The sequence below is a fragment of the Eretmochelys imbricata genome, chromosome 5 (genome assembly GCF_965152235.1).
Source record: "Eretmochelys imbricata isolate rEreImb1 chromosome 5, rEreImb1.hap1, whole genome shotgun sequence".
NCBI classification, from domain to species: Eukaryota; Metazoa; Chordata; order Testudines; family Cheloniidae; genus Eretmochelys; species Eretmochelys imbricata.
This window is the reverse complement of record NC_135576.1, coordinates 113,301,629-113,315,749: the sequence shown is the minus strand read 5'-3', so window position 1 is coordinate 113,315,749 and position 14,121 is coordinate 113,301,629. Positions and strand designations below refer to the sequence as shown.

Below are 14,121 nucleotides of genomic sequence, written 5' to 3'. Positions count from 1 at the left end.
AATACTTCCTTCGTCATGTCGATTATTATTCCTATTTTACTGATAGGGAACTAAGATACAATTTGGCTTTTGAGATATTAAGGGATGTGCCTAAGGTCACAAAATGACAATAGCAGAGCTGAGAACTGAATTCAGGTTAATATCCATCTTGTCCATAAATATATGGTGTTCATTTTACCTACAGTCCCCCTTTTTAAAATGCTATGGTGGAGATGACATTTCATTGAAATGGGTTGGTGTTTGTGGGCCGCTGAAGAATGGTCTTTAGCAGAGGGGACAGGGTGAGAGCCTGGTGCAGTGGAAATAAGAAGTCATTCCATGCATGGGAGGCAGCAAGGAAGACAGAAGAAAGAAGGAATCAGAGTGATGAGGCTGGTGTCACTGGTGGGGTTAAATGGGAAAGGAAGAACGCAATGAGAAACACGACCCAAGGCCAGGTAGAGTCATGCAGGGCCTGGAAGGTCAGGGCAAGAAGTCAGAATGAGCCAGGGGAACCAAAAAGGGACCAGAAAGAGGAATGGGGTAACCTGACCAGGTACTGAAAAATAAACAACAAGATTTGGTAACTTCTCAGGGTGTGCATGGTGAAGGAGATAGAGAAGTCAGAGAGGACCTCCTTGTTATGTTGTTTCACTGGCAGGGTTATCAACAATGGACAAAGGTGGGAGAGGAGAAGGCTTGAGGTTTGCCCTGCAGTAACTCCCTGTTCAAGGATATTCATCTAGGCATATCAAATACACATCTGTGCATCTTCTTCATCTGGAACTAACAGCTCTAAAGATCAGAGACAGTAGTTCCAAAGGAAAGGGAGAATTGCCCTACAAGGACTGTTCACTCTCCTGAATTTATTATATGGAAGAAATCTTCAAGAAATATTCAAATGTGCTGAGTCCCTAGCTTGAAAATTTTGGTTTGTCAGGCACATTCATTGCCATTTGTGTGGCTAGCTCTCTGCTTAAAAGTTCATCCATTTCTGTCTATCATAATTACTACAGGTAAAAAAACTCAGGCTTGCCTGCAGGGATTGTTTCTTCTTTGATATCTTGTTCAGTTCAGAGTGAGCATAGCCAGTGTGTTATAAATACTACAAAATATACTAAAGCAGGGTTACCCCTTATAGAACAGTTTCTGCTGCCTGTCTTGTTCCAGGTGTGTTCCACAGAAGATATAATGCCATCAGCACAGTGTATGATGGGTCAGAGAGTGTGCAAAATGGTGAAATATGCCTTTGTGACCCCAAAAATCTTTAATTTAAAGTTATATTGTGAAAATTCCTCCTACTTTACTTGGGGAAGATTTCTTTTTTCAAAGTTAAAGAATTTTTCTTATTCCTATTTGCTGATCACCTTTAATAACACATTAGAATTAGCATGTAAATAGTGCTTTATATCTGCAGAGGTTTTTATGAACATTAAAGGCCACAACCAGCCACACTTATTCAGAAGGGTGGGACCTTATTCTGGGAGCAACCCTAATGAAGGAAACAGGTCTCAGGGTGTGTAAAAGAGGCAGAGTCTGGCCCCAAGAGCCCGATTTTCCAAAAGGTAGGAATCGCACACACACACACACACAAATGCACCTATAGTGTGCACAAACATATGCATTAGGCATCATATTCAAATCCATTGACAACTCCATTTCATCTACCCGAAATAAAATGCTGAAAGCAAAACGAGGTCATTAAAGGGATGGCCTGCTAACCTGTACAAATGGATCTGAATCCAACTTTTGTCACCTAGTTTGTGATATTATAAAAGGAAGTGTGGAGCAGTAGGGCAGCATCCAGCTGGAGTGGCTAGAACACAAGACTAAGTTAGGACACCTTGATTCTAATTTGAACTCTCATACTAACTTGCTATCCAATCTTGGGCAAGTCACTTCCCTTCTCTGTGCCTCGTTTTCCGCATATGCAAAATGAGGCTAAAAATACATTCATTCCCACCTCACAGGGGTGCCAAGGGATGCTTGGGCTGCCCTTTGCAATTTTCAGATGGAAGATGCTATCTACATGCTAAGTATTATTATCCTTGAAGTCTACACATCTATAGTCTTATATACTGATAATATACAGTAAAAATAAACAAGTGTGGCATTGTATGAACAATGGCAATCAATAGAGAAAACCCAAATTTAAAAAAACAAAAGTAAGGAGGAATAGGTGGTATGGTGGTTTTGTGTACTAACTTTTCATTTTGGAGGACATGAGTTCATGCCCTGGCTGAAATCACAAGTATGATGGCACTGATCATCTCAAACTAATCTCTAGCTGTGTACATTTTAAAACCATTGCAGGCAGATCTGCATGAAGTCTCCAGGACTGCAATAGTAGAGGTGTGTTGTACTGAAGATGAGGCATGAGGATGTGATATATATATCACTAAATTAATTCAAACAAAAAAAAACCAACCAAATGTAACCCCTCTATTAACATCTAGCTTACAAACAGTAATGCTTATTTTGCTAAGCTCAGATAAGAGTATAAGTATCCAGCTTTGCATAGCTTCTAATGGCTGACTAAAGCCAGGATGTTGGTATCATTAATATTGCACTATTCATCTTTATTGTGAAGAGTCATTTCCTAACTGGAGTGCTTGAATGAACAGGCGAGGTAGAGAGAAAATCTTGGGAAAATGCTAATTTTGCTAACAGCACAGTGCCAGCTGAAATCTGTATGAAAACAGGAAGTTTGTATTTAACTGGGTCTCTGCAGTGGTTCTGTCAGCCATCTCTGCTTCGTGCACTCTTGCCTGGGAAGTATTCTATGTAGTCAACAGAGCAGAGGACTAGAAGCTAGGACTTTGAGGTTCTGTTCCCGGTTCTGCTATCAATTTTCTCTCTGACCTTCAGCCAGTCACTTAACTTTTCTTACTTGTTATGTTTCTGTGCATTTTTTACACCTCAGGAAAGGCTCCAAAAACTGGCTTATTCCCTCCAAAAAATTCTATTGATTTCTAAATTAAGAACTCATAAAAGTACGATACTGATAGACTTGGGAATCAAAACCTCCTTTCCTCTCTACAGAACCCCAGTAGTGTGGCTCAGCTCTCTTCTGGAGCTCACCTGCATAGATGAGAAGGCAGTTCTAGCCAATCCTTGTCTATTGAGAATGACAAGAAGAGTGCCAGTTATTGACAATGGTGATGGAGTGGCACGATATGGACTCCAGCTCACTTCCATTGGCTCTGAATCAAACACGAAAGGCTCAGAGTAATAGCACTTGAACCAACAAGTTGACCCCTAATCATATTTTCTGTTTCTCCGGAGACATTTAATTTCATACACTGAAATAAAGGAGCATTCATTTTCTTCCGCTGGTTTCACTCCAGGCTGCAAAGAGGAGATAACAGCATACTATGTGCAAAAGAAAAGAGAAACTTTGGACCATGTGATAGAGAATAACAATAAAAAGATCACCACATCCACCAGTAAACATTTTCTATTTAATATTTTACATCCACATCAAGTACTTTTTCTGCTGCGGTCATCATTTATTTATTTATAACCTTAAAATGTCTCATTCATAATGGATGGCAATTAACTATCGGACAAATTTGCTAATCTTATACATGTTGAGCAATCATTACATATGTGAGTAGACCCCCTGAGGTCCTGAGACATGTAGATAGGTTTTGAACATGTATTACAAAACTAGGTCCTACATTTTTTTAAAATCAAACAGCCAATTAAGCAGTAATTAACATTGCTACAAATTGCTTCCACATCAAATTCTGCCTGGGTACTTAAGTGGCATGTTTTAGTTACAATTACCACATCCATTTCCAAAGAATCCAATAGTGTATATGGACAGTTTTCTGAGTATGCCTCAGGAGGCTATGAACTACCTCTATCCAGTTCTAAGGTGGATCAATGTCCTTTTCAATGCTATGCAAACCTGGGTAATTGAAATCCAGCTATAAAAGAAACTAGGTTAACCAGAGTTTGATGATACCCTTCAAGACAGTAGTGAGTATGAATATTTGCCTGCTTTCCAGACTGGCCATCTTTAAAGCTTCTCTTCATTTAGCTCCTGAGTTAGGAACGAAGGGTGAAATCCTGGCCCCATTAAAGTCAAAGGGAGTTTTGCCATTGACATCAGCGGAGCCAGGATTTCACAGCCAGAACTCAGCCTTTCTATATCCTACTGGTTGGCTCTCCCCTTCATCTTTAATCCTTTTAACCAAAGGATTGGATGTCTCTCAGACCTTGGCACAGTGTTGTACTGTATTTAATAATGACTTCCTAAATCTTCTAAAGGCATGGACAAAAGAGTTGATCATCTTCCATAAAAATGAAATTAGCTAAGAGCTCAACCACCCTTAGAGAATAAAAGCTGTTATAAATATGTGCTAAATATTATTAATTATTAAAAGACCATTGTCAAGATAAAAATCACGGTTGGGCCTTCGCCTGAGAACTACTGTTAAGGTCGAATTACAGATATCAGTTACTTCAATCTAAAAGTACACTGTAGCATATTGACAAAACTATCACTTCTTATTCACACTGAATAAATAACACCTGTATAAATCATTTTAAAACAATGCTCATGTTCCTAAAAGTGTGAAAAAAAAACCCATCCACAACTAGTTATAACTTTATCTATGAATATTAATATTACACCAAATACCTGTGTACACACGACTCTATATATAACAATGCTACCTCAGGCATCTATAGTGTAATCTAGAACAATACTCTTCCAGTTTTCTGTGAACCTCTGTTCTTACAGTTTGTGTACACACACACACACACCCGAAAGCTTTATACCTATCAGTATATTTTACAGACATATTTACCTGCAATAGTCCTTTTAAAAGACAAAGAAAATAAACAGAAAACAATATCTAACATGCTTTACTTTTAAGAATGCAGAATTTGAAACACAGCCTACATACACTACAACCCAAACATCTGATTTTGCAAAGTTTTTTGGTCTTCTAAGAGCCTCCTAAAGTTAGGGTCCTCCTGTATAGCAAGCAAGCAAGACTATAAAGCAGTTTGAAGTTCTTTTGGGAAGAAAAGCTTTTACGCATTGAACCCCATTATTTAACCTCTGTAAGCTAGGCTCAGGCACCACAACTCTCCAGGGCAAGAGTCATTTTTATAATCTTGTTCCTGCTTAACTAATCAGCTGTTAGTCTTGTGGAGTTGTCTTCTGCCTCTATCTTAACATAAAGAAAGGTCTTGCTAATAGGGCTTCCCTATTCAGTCTGTTCTGAGATAGGTGTTGTATCAACCAGGCAAGGTACTAACAGGCCTCAACAGGACTTTATTTTCAAAGTGGAAACCTCTACCAAGCTGCTGCTGCACCCTCTGTAGCTCTCTCCCAGCCTCTCAACTCCTCCCCCCTCCTTCCCGTTTCCTGTCCTTTCAGACTCCCAACAGCCAGTGCTCCCAATTCTAATAATTACAAGCAACATCTAAACACCATAATAGGCCATGTCAGTCATAAAAACCCAGGTAACTCTTGCTAGATGAGAGAGCTACCTCCTTAGTGAGACGTTTCTGCTAATGGCTTTTTACAAATAAATTCTTCTCTGAATAATATGAGGATTTCCATCTTGGGCTAACCAGACACTGGACATCAATGCAAGTGACTGAATAAAACTCAGTTTTAATTATGCCATTCACATTGCATTGGTTCACTAAGATAAAACTCAGTGACAGGACCTTTGCCTCTTATGGTCTTCATCAGGCTATAGACCTGACTCAAAGAGAATATGTCAGACAGTGGTGCAGAACACACTATGCAAGAGCCATTATGAGAAAGTCCCATTGTGAATTCAATGCTCTTTGAAGAATTTTTAAGGCATAGCGGTTGAGAAGTCATTGTTGCAGTTATGGGCATTCGGTGAAGAATGACATCCCTCTTTCTGTCACTGAATTTCAGCTAGTAGAAAGCAGTCTGAGACACATTAGTAGCTCAAACAGTATCAATGTATGACAGTGCAGTAGGTTGGTCGACACAGAATCGTTCCAGATGCTCTGCATCATGTTGTCTTTGGCTCAGCTCACCCAGAAGGGGGTTTGCTCTTGTTGCAATAAGGGAACACATCAGGAAAAGTACAGGGCTAAGAAGTAAAAGCAATATAGGTCTGTGTATGTTCACAATGGCAGTAACAGCGACACAGAAAAAGTATAACTCCACCAGCAAACACTTCCTACCTAATAATGAACTTCCTTATCAGAAGTTGTTGTTTTTTTAAAGAAAAGAACAGCTAGCTGCTTGTAATGCCTGATAATCACACAGAGTCTTTTCTCCTTTCAGGATACACAAACCACAGAACTCCAGTGACTCACACTGAAAGAGCTTTTAAATATACCAGGGACGGAAGGGCACGCTGTTTTTGCCTTAAAACTTCCTGCCAAACTCAAACTGAGCATATGTAAATACTTTTTGGACAAAGTTTTAGCAATAATGAGAAATTCACCTCTCTGTAACCCTTCCGGTGAGAGAGCCTTGCCTATCTTGTGAACTGTCAGATTGTATCCTGTTTGCTGCACATATCCTTTTTTATTACTGTCGGAAGCGCAATACTGTAATCTATAAAACTACTGTCTGCACACCAAGGGCCATAGTGTTTCTTTGTGAGGATGTGACTCTCATTATCTTTAATAATTACAAGTCATGCGTGAGATGACTGTGTGTCAGTGGGAGAGGAGTTACTGGTCTAACTCATCTGGACCGTATGCTCTTTGGGACAGGGACTGCAATTTACTAGGTTTCTAGAGTGTCTAGCACAACAGGGCCCCAATCAGTTTGGCATCTTGATGTTACTGCAACATAAACATTATATAATCAAATAATAGTCATCCATGGAACCACAAGTGTGAATCCCAATAGAACTGACTCAGCCCCTGATCCTTCCAAAGTAAACACAGTGAACGCCACACACTTTACTATGTGCATGGCTATCAAAGAAGACCTTAAAAACTGAGGTTCTCTTTGCTATAGCGCACATCGGGAGTGAAATCATAGTCCCATCAAAGTCAATGACAAGACTCCCATTAACTTCAATGGGGTCAGGATTTCACCTTGGGGTTCTTTTGGGCAGGCTTCTTCAGGAGTCTGTTCTGTCTCACCGGCTGCCCCAGCACATATATAGGGTTGCTCGGGGAAACAGCGAAGCCTGTCGGGCCACAGTGTCATCAATATGCAGATGTCAGGCATCTTTTTATTGAACTCAGACATGGCAATGTCTTTGCAATCCGGGTACCTGGTCAAGTTTTGGACCTAGATGAGAATGAGTTGTCTGAAGCTCAATTCAGATAGGACAGAGAGGATTCTAGATGGGTTAGGGAAGCAATAAAGGTGAAATTCACCTTGGGGCAGAGAGCCAGCAAAAGGCCTATGTACTACTTAAGACCTCAAAATAAAGTGAATTGGTCACTGATCTTTTCTGGGACTCTGTACAGAGGTGGATTCCACCCTTAGTGTATTATAGGAATGGCATCTGTACACCCTTTGCCAACGGAGTTCTTATTCTGGGCAATTCTTTTGAATCCCTAAATGCCCCAGGAATGGCAATTTGCTGTAGCAGCCAGATGTATCATTTATTATTCATAAATAGAGTGAAGATTACAATTATTTCTCTGAGTGACAGAAATCCAGGCCTTTGTCACTCCCAGAGTGAAATACTCCAGTGAGAACTGTAGACTGACACTTGAAGACCATATAGAAGTGGTGCAGAATACAGCAACTTGTTTACTCAAGAGGTGTAAGCTTCAGGGAGCATATGATGCCATACCTCCAAGATTGCACTGGCTTCATTCATGCCATGCAGGTTTTAAATTTACCCTCCCCAAGTGTTACAAGTGACTACATTTCAGTGGTGTTTTAATACACATAGTGTGTTTAGGAAGACAGGCTCTTTACAAATGTAAATTACTACACTTGAAATGTTTAATCCTGATTGTCATTTATCTTTCAGCCACACTAATATCTCCCTCTTAATCTGAAAATTCTCACAAAATAATTGGGCAATACGGTTATGCATTATCAGTACAGATACCTGTGGCCCACCAAGCACTGCAGGAAAATCTAAAGCTAATTTCAAAATAAACTATATGAAGAACATATGCTTTATTTTTGTACTTAATTCACATTAAAAAACAAAAAATTCCAAAGATACCTGAATCTGTTCCAGAATTTCAGGCTCGCTGCATGGAGGCATCACAGAAACCAGGGTCTCTTACCCCAAATATTAGATGCAGCTTGTAGAAAAGTCCATGGGGCTTTGTTCCTATGGTGCTCAGGAGCTTGCAGACTTCTAGAAGGAACGCTGCAGTGGGGAGCAGACTGTGGTCAGCTGGAAGCTGGGAAGAGTAGATAGGGCTAATTGAGGAGACCAAAGAAAGCCTTACTTTGGAACCTCTTCACTGAAAAATGTACATGGTCAAGTTGCTAGTGGACAGGGGCCAGGGAAAGGGCCCTTCTTGCATAATTTAGGTCTAAGGTAATCCATAGGTCAAGAGGCTTTGATTATCTTAATTAAAAAGCCAACTAAATACCTACACAATAAAGCTGACAGTTTTGTTATACAATGTAGATGTCTCATCAGTTTCAGTTTACATAGCATTACAGCAAGATTATGTTTCTGAACCCTCACTTCTCATTACCACCCACGTGTGCATCAGTCTGTGTTCAAACAGCTCTTTGCAGGTCCCAAGGATAATGAGCCCACAGAGGCTACCACAGGAAGGAACTGTAACTGCTGGATGTGATGACAGAAAAATTGTGACTCATGTGAAAGCCAAGTACTTGGGGCAGCGTGATTCACGCACATTTATAAAGTTTAGCTGCCAAGCCCATCTAGTTCCCCAGGACAAAGAAACTCACTAAACTAGCTGCTCCCCACAAGCACCAAATAGGATATCCGCTAAAAAGTCAATTGTAAATTAAGCTTACAGAAGAAAAGTGGCACTGAACATACTGTACAAAGTCCCCATACATTTCATTTAACAGTGCTATAATTACACCTCGCACCTCCATCTGATGGAACCATCAGGTCTTCCACAGAACAAGGAAATTCTATGTGTCTAAACCAGACTGTGCTCATCACTGTACCATGATTACCTAATAAAGTTACCATCACCACAATATAAAGACCCACAAGTGCTCCACTACTTGCCGTTCTTCCCCTTAAGGAGCCAGGGAAGTCTATAGTTAGCTTCAAAAACAAACGCACACACAAAAAAACCCTGCATTTCTTTCTCCTGCATATTCTTTCAAGATCTGCAGTCACCCCTCAGTGCTGAGTCTTTTCTTCATATTTCTGCGGCCCACATTATGCATGGATGAATTAGTAGGTTGAGGGAAAGTCAAAGCTTCTGTTAAATCCTTGCCTTCGTCAACACTAGCTAAGTCCTACAGTAGGAGTTCTCCACCTTTTACATAACACAACCCACTTTTTCATACCAGGATCATCTTCAAGTGTCCCCGCCTTCTAGGCAGGACTCCCTCTCCTTAAACAATAGTGGATCAGTAGAGTGCTTGGACCACACCCCCTTCCCATAGAGACACGCACTCTAACACCTGTTTGCAACCACCATGTTGAAGACCTGTGTCCTATAGTCGTGAGATCTAGCAGAAAGATTCAGATTTTAGGCCTACTGTAATCAAGTCCATGGGGGTAATTCTGTGGGGTTGTAACGGGGCTCACTCACCACTCTGGTGCCTCCTTCTGGCTGTCTTGGGGATAAGCTCCACATGTTAGTGCACCCTCTTCGGGTGCTGCCTCACCACTATCACTCCTGCTCTAGGACCCACGTCTCTCCAAGGACCGTGGCATCCTCTTCAGTGACACATCCCTCTGGCCATGCAACACACCGTGCTTCCTCCTTCCAGGGGATCTGCAGTCTGTTGTTCAGCCACTTTCCTTAGTGACTACTGCAGCAAATTGTCTGGCCGCTTCCTCGTGGCCCCAGCATCTTCTTTGCCCTTGCCTCAGGGCCTCAGCCTGCAAACCCCAGCAGCCAGCCAGGAGCCATCTCTTGCTCTCCCAGTCCCTGCTAGCTGCACTGCTCTGTCCAGGGTGCAGGCAGTTCTCTCAGCCCTCCAGGGACACAGTCCTTCCTTCCTGGGCTCCCAGCAGAGAACTGCACTCCTGTCCTGCAGCTCCCTTTTCATATGGGCCTGCTTGGCCCTGCTTGACTGCTCCCTGCAACCCATCTCTGATTGGCTGCCTCCTGCACAGCCTCCCTAGGGCTCTATTAACCCCTTAGAGCCCCATGTAGGGCTGGAGCCCCATCACAGGGTGTACATGGTAATTTGCTACAAAGGTCACTGCTACCCTGAAACCCTTCTCTGTGGCTTGCACAGACCACTGAAGGGAGAGGAAGTACATATATCAGGCAAGACTGAGACAGGGCTGTGGGAGACTTAAAAGAGGCCTAGTGAGAGCCAAGAAATTTGTTGATGTAGATTATACGTGCATTTGTGTGTGTATGATTATGAACCTACCTTTCTGAACATCAGGTCCTAAGGGCCAGACTCTGTCACCCTTACACACATTGAGTCCCATTTCCTTCATGAGGACTTCCCTCACTATAAGGTCCCACTCCATTGAGTAAGGGTGTCAGGATGTGGCCCATAATGTTTATAAAAAAAACCTTTGCAGATGGGAAGCACAATTTAAATGCAAATTATTAGATGTTATTAAAGATTATCAGCAACTAGGAGCAAGAAAACTCACTGGATGAATTTAATGCTGATGCCCTGAGCTCCATCTATCAATAATGGCCCTATGCAGTGTTGTTGTAGCTGTGTTCATCCCATGATCTTGGAGAGACAAAGTGGATAAGGTAATAGCTTTTATTGAAGAAGGGCTCTGTATAAGCTCAAAAGCTTGTGTCTCACCCACAGGAGTTTATCCAATAGAAGATATTACCTCACCCACCTTGTCTCCATAATGGCCCAGTTACTTTTATAGATTTTCAGGCACTATGATTTGCAGGCACCTGTGATTTCCCCTTATTTGCCCATCCCAGCAGATGTCACCACACAGCACACTGACTCCTCATATATCTGAAGACACATCATCCCTTCCAATACCTTCTAATGCACAAAGGGCCCTTTTTCACTACAAGGGGAGGGAGTACTTCTGAAATCATTATTTCTATTAGTACTCATTTATGCAAGTGCATTTTCTTGTGTGTGGACAACCCAGAAGTCACCACAGCAAGAAATAGTATTGATAAGCTGTAGAAAGACAATTAATTCAGGGAAATCCTATGTCCTGTATTATACAGAAGGTCAGACTAGAAGTTCACAGTGGTCCCTAATGGCCTCATAATCTATGAATAAGATGCAGTGAGATAACTAAAATAGAAAACACCTTGTTACCATGTTTCTGGGGCTGGACACGGGCACAAGAAAGCGTGTTTTGGTCATAAGGACATTGTTATAAACTATCAGCACATGCGATAGATTCTCTCCACCCAGAGTGTTTATCAAAGCTCAAATTAAAGGGGAAGTTGTAGGGGTGGCAAAGGGAAAACAAAGTTCCTCTTCTCAAAATAAGTCAATCATCTTAATCTCATAGGCAAGGACAGAAGTATTTCCATTAAATATTTACTCTTCAAGCCCTGCTTGTCACAGTCCCTATGAACTTTGATTTCTTTCCTAGAGGGTCAATTCTATGCAATGTCTTCCACCAAATTAATATACAACATTAGTTCTACGCTATATGCAATTAGCCAAGCAAACTCACTTTGCACCTTTTTTTTGCTTATTGACGGTTTTCTTTTTTTAATCTCCGGAGTCTGTACTTCCTCCTTCCTCTTTCAATGTTCCCCTGTAATCAAAGATACAGAGGAGATCATGGAGTAAGAGTCCAGTCAATACAATCATATGCTGAAAAATTACACAGTGGGGCTCAGCTCTCCCTTACAGTTCTCCCAAACAAATAAATAAAGTGAGATTCCACTGGTTAAAACACTTTACAGTGTGCAATCCCTGTCCCGTTTCAAACACGCACTCCTCCCACGTGGAGAGTTAGTGGGAAGTGGGGGAACTTGAAAATGTGTAACTAATTATTTATTCACATTATTAAAAGCTCGGCACCAGTTGTTGCAGTGCTGGAGACTGAATGGTGATCAATACGCTGATTTCAGCTGTGATTACACATCACCAGCCAGTGCTGCAGTAAACCTGTGTAAGTGCAAAGGAGACAATACTACAGGCAGTTTGGATGCCAGACCTCTCAGATGCCTGGTTTTTATAATGATGGCTTTAGAAATAGCAAAACATCATACTATTTTACTTAAAATGGAGGGGGGGGGGTGGTGAAGTGTTGAGTAGGCCATGGACAAAAGTGATGGTTAGGCTCATCATGATGGCCACTCCTGTAGATATATAACTAAATAATTAGCAACACAATTCACACATGCATGCTCTCTCTCATGTAACTACTTGTATATTTGTGAGAGGTTTAATCATTTTTCCTCTATAATATTCAGGTTCTGAACACCACATTACTTGTGTTTAGTCAAATATCTTGATATAAATGATGGGTGAACCTCTCAGTAAGTTTGGAGGCTCCATCAGCATAATAATCGCATATCAGTATTTCCTTGGTCCAGAAAGCAGCCTGGAAGTCTTGCTAGGAGAGATTTGGAACTACACTCACATGATATTTTCTAACCGTATTTTGGTTCTTCTGCTTCCAGCTGAAAACAGGAAGTGATACAATAAAATGTATCAAAGTGAAAAAAGAAAAGTTAACTGAATTTTTTCCGTTTGGTTCAGGGTTGGCTTAGATTTTGGCTGAGGATCTGAGTTGATATTTGTTTTATCTGAATCACTTCACCCACCCCTAACTGGTATCCTGTCTTTTAAAAATACATTTGGAGGCTTATCCATGCTTCCAATAGTAAATAGGCCCTGTACAACAATAAGAGAAGCTTCTCATGACCTCAGGAAATTGCTCAATAGCTACAGAGCTTGGGTGGTTTCAAGCATCACAAATTAATTATTGAGGTACTGTCAAGGTTCCTTCCCCACTCTGAACTCTAGGGTACAGATGTGGGGACCGGCATGAAAATCCCCTAAGCTTATTTTTACCAGCTTAGGTTAAAACTTCCCCAAGGTACAAACTATTTTATTTTACCTTTTGTCCTTGGACTTTATTGCTGCCACCACCAAGCGTCTAACAGGGAAAGAGCCCACTTGGAAAAGTCTTCTTCCCCGCCCCGACAAAATATCTCCCCCAAGCACTACACCCCCTTTCCTGGGGAAGGCTTGATAAAAAATCCTCACCAATTTACATAGGTGAACACAGACCCAAACCCTTGGATCTTAAGAACAATGAAAAAGCAATCAGGTTCTTAAAAGAAGAATTTTAATTGAAGAAAAAGTAAAATCAGGATGGTAAATACCTTACAGGGTAATCAAATTCAAAACATAGAGAATCGTTCTAGGCCAAACCTTAAGTTACAAAAAGACACAAAAACAGGAATATACATTCCATTCAGCACAGCTTATTTTATCTGCCATTTAAACAAAACAGAATCTAACGCATATCTAGCTAGATTAATTACTAAGTTCTAAGACTCCATTCCTTTCTGTTCCCGGCAAAAGCATGACACAGACAGAGAGAATCTTTGTTTCTCCCCCACTCCAGCTTTGAAAGTATCTTGTCTCCTCCTTGGTCATTTTGGTCAGGTGCCAGCAAGGTTATCCTAGCTTCTTAACCCTTTACAGGTGAAAGGTTTTTCCTCTGGACAGGAGAGATTTTAAAGGTGTTTACCCTTCCTTTTATATTTATGACAGGTACCATCTTTTTTGTCCCTCTGTGAAATGCAGAAAATGTGCACTTCCATAATGTAACCTCAGAATAGACAGAAGACAATGCCAAGAAAGGCAGATCATACATTTGTCCCATCATGATAGATTATTCTGCTTTCACATGGACTTATTTTTCACGTGGCAAATAGGCATTTATCAAAGCAAGATATCTAGAAATATGTTGGATGCTTTTGACAAGTTGTAGGGGGGAAACACACTGTCTGTGGTACATGGGGCAAACAAAGTCTTGCCGTTACAGACAGGTCATGAAGGGAGCTCTTCCCATGGTCTAGGCATATTTTATTGTTTTAAGGGAAAGAGAATCTTTCCAAATG

At 41.1% G+C, this 14,121-nt stretch overlaps 1 protein-coding gene across 14 annotated transcripts in view; it reads right to left on the bottom strand.

Moving 5' to 3' along the window:
- Positions 1–14,121, bottom strand: part of DMRTA1 (DMRT like family A1) — a 238,354-nt gene that overhangs the window by 111,420 nt on the left and 112,813 nt on the right. For 3 of the 14 annotated variants that reach the window (XR_013346219.1, XR_013346215.1, XR_013346222.1), the window contains 3 exons: positions 11,712–11,795; positions 8,133–8,316; positions 3,061–3,327 (listed from right to left, as the gene is read on the bottom strand). The exons of 4 other annotated variants lie outside the window; for them this stretch is intronic. The gene's annotated coding sequence lies outside the window, so the exon portion shown is untranslated. Of the gene's footprint in view, positions 1–3,060; positions 3,352–8,132; positions 8,336–11,711; positions 11,796–14,121 lie in introns of all 14 variants that reach the window. 7 more of the 14 variants (XR_013346217.1, XR_013346216.1, XR_013346221.1 and 4 more) reach the window with 7 other exon arrangements.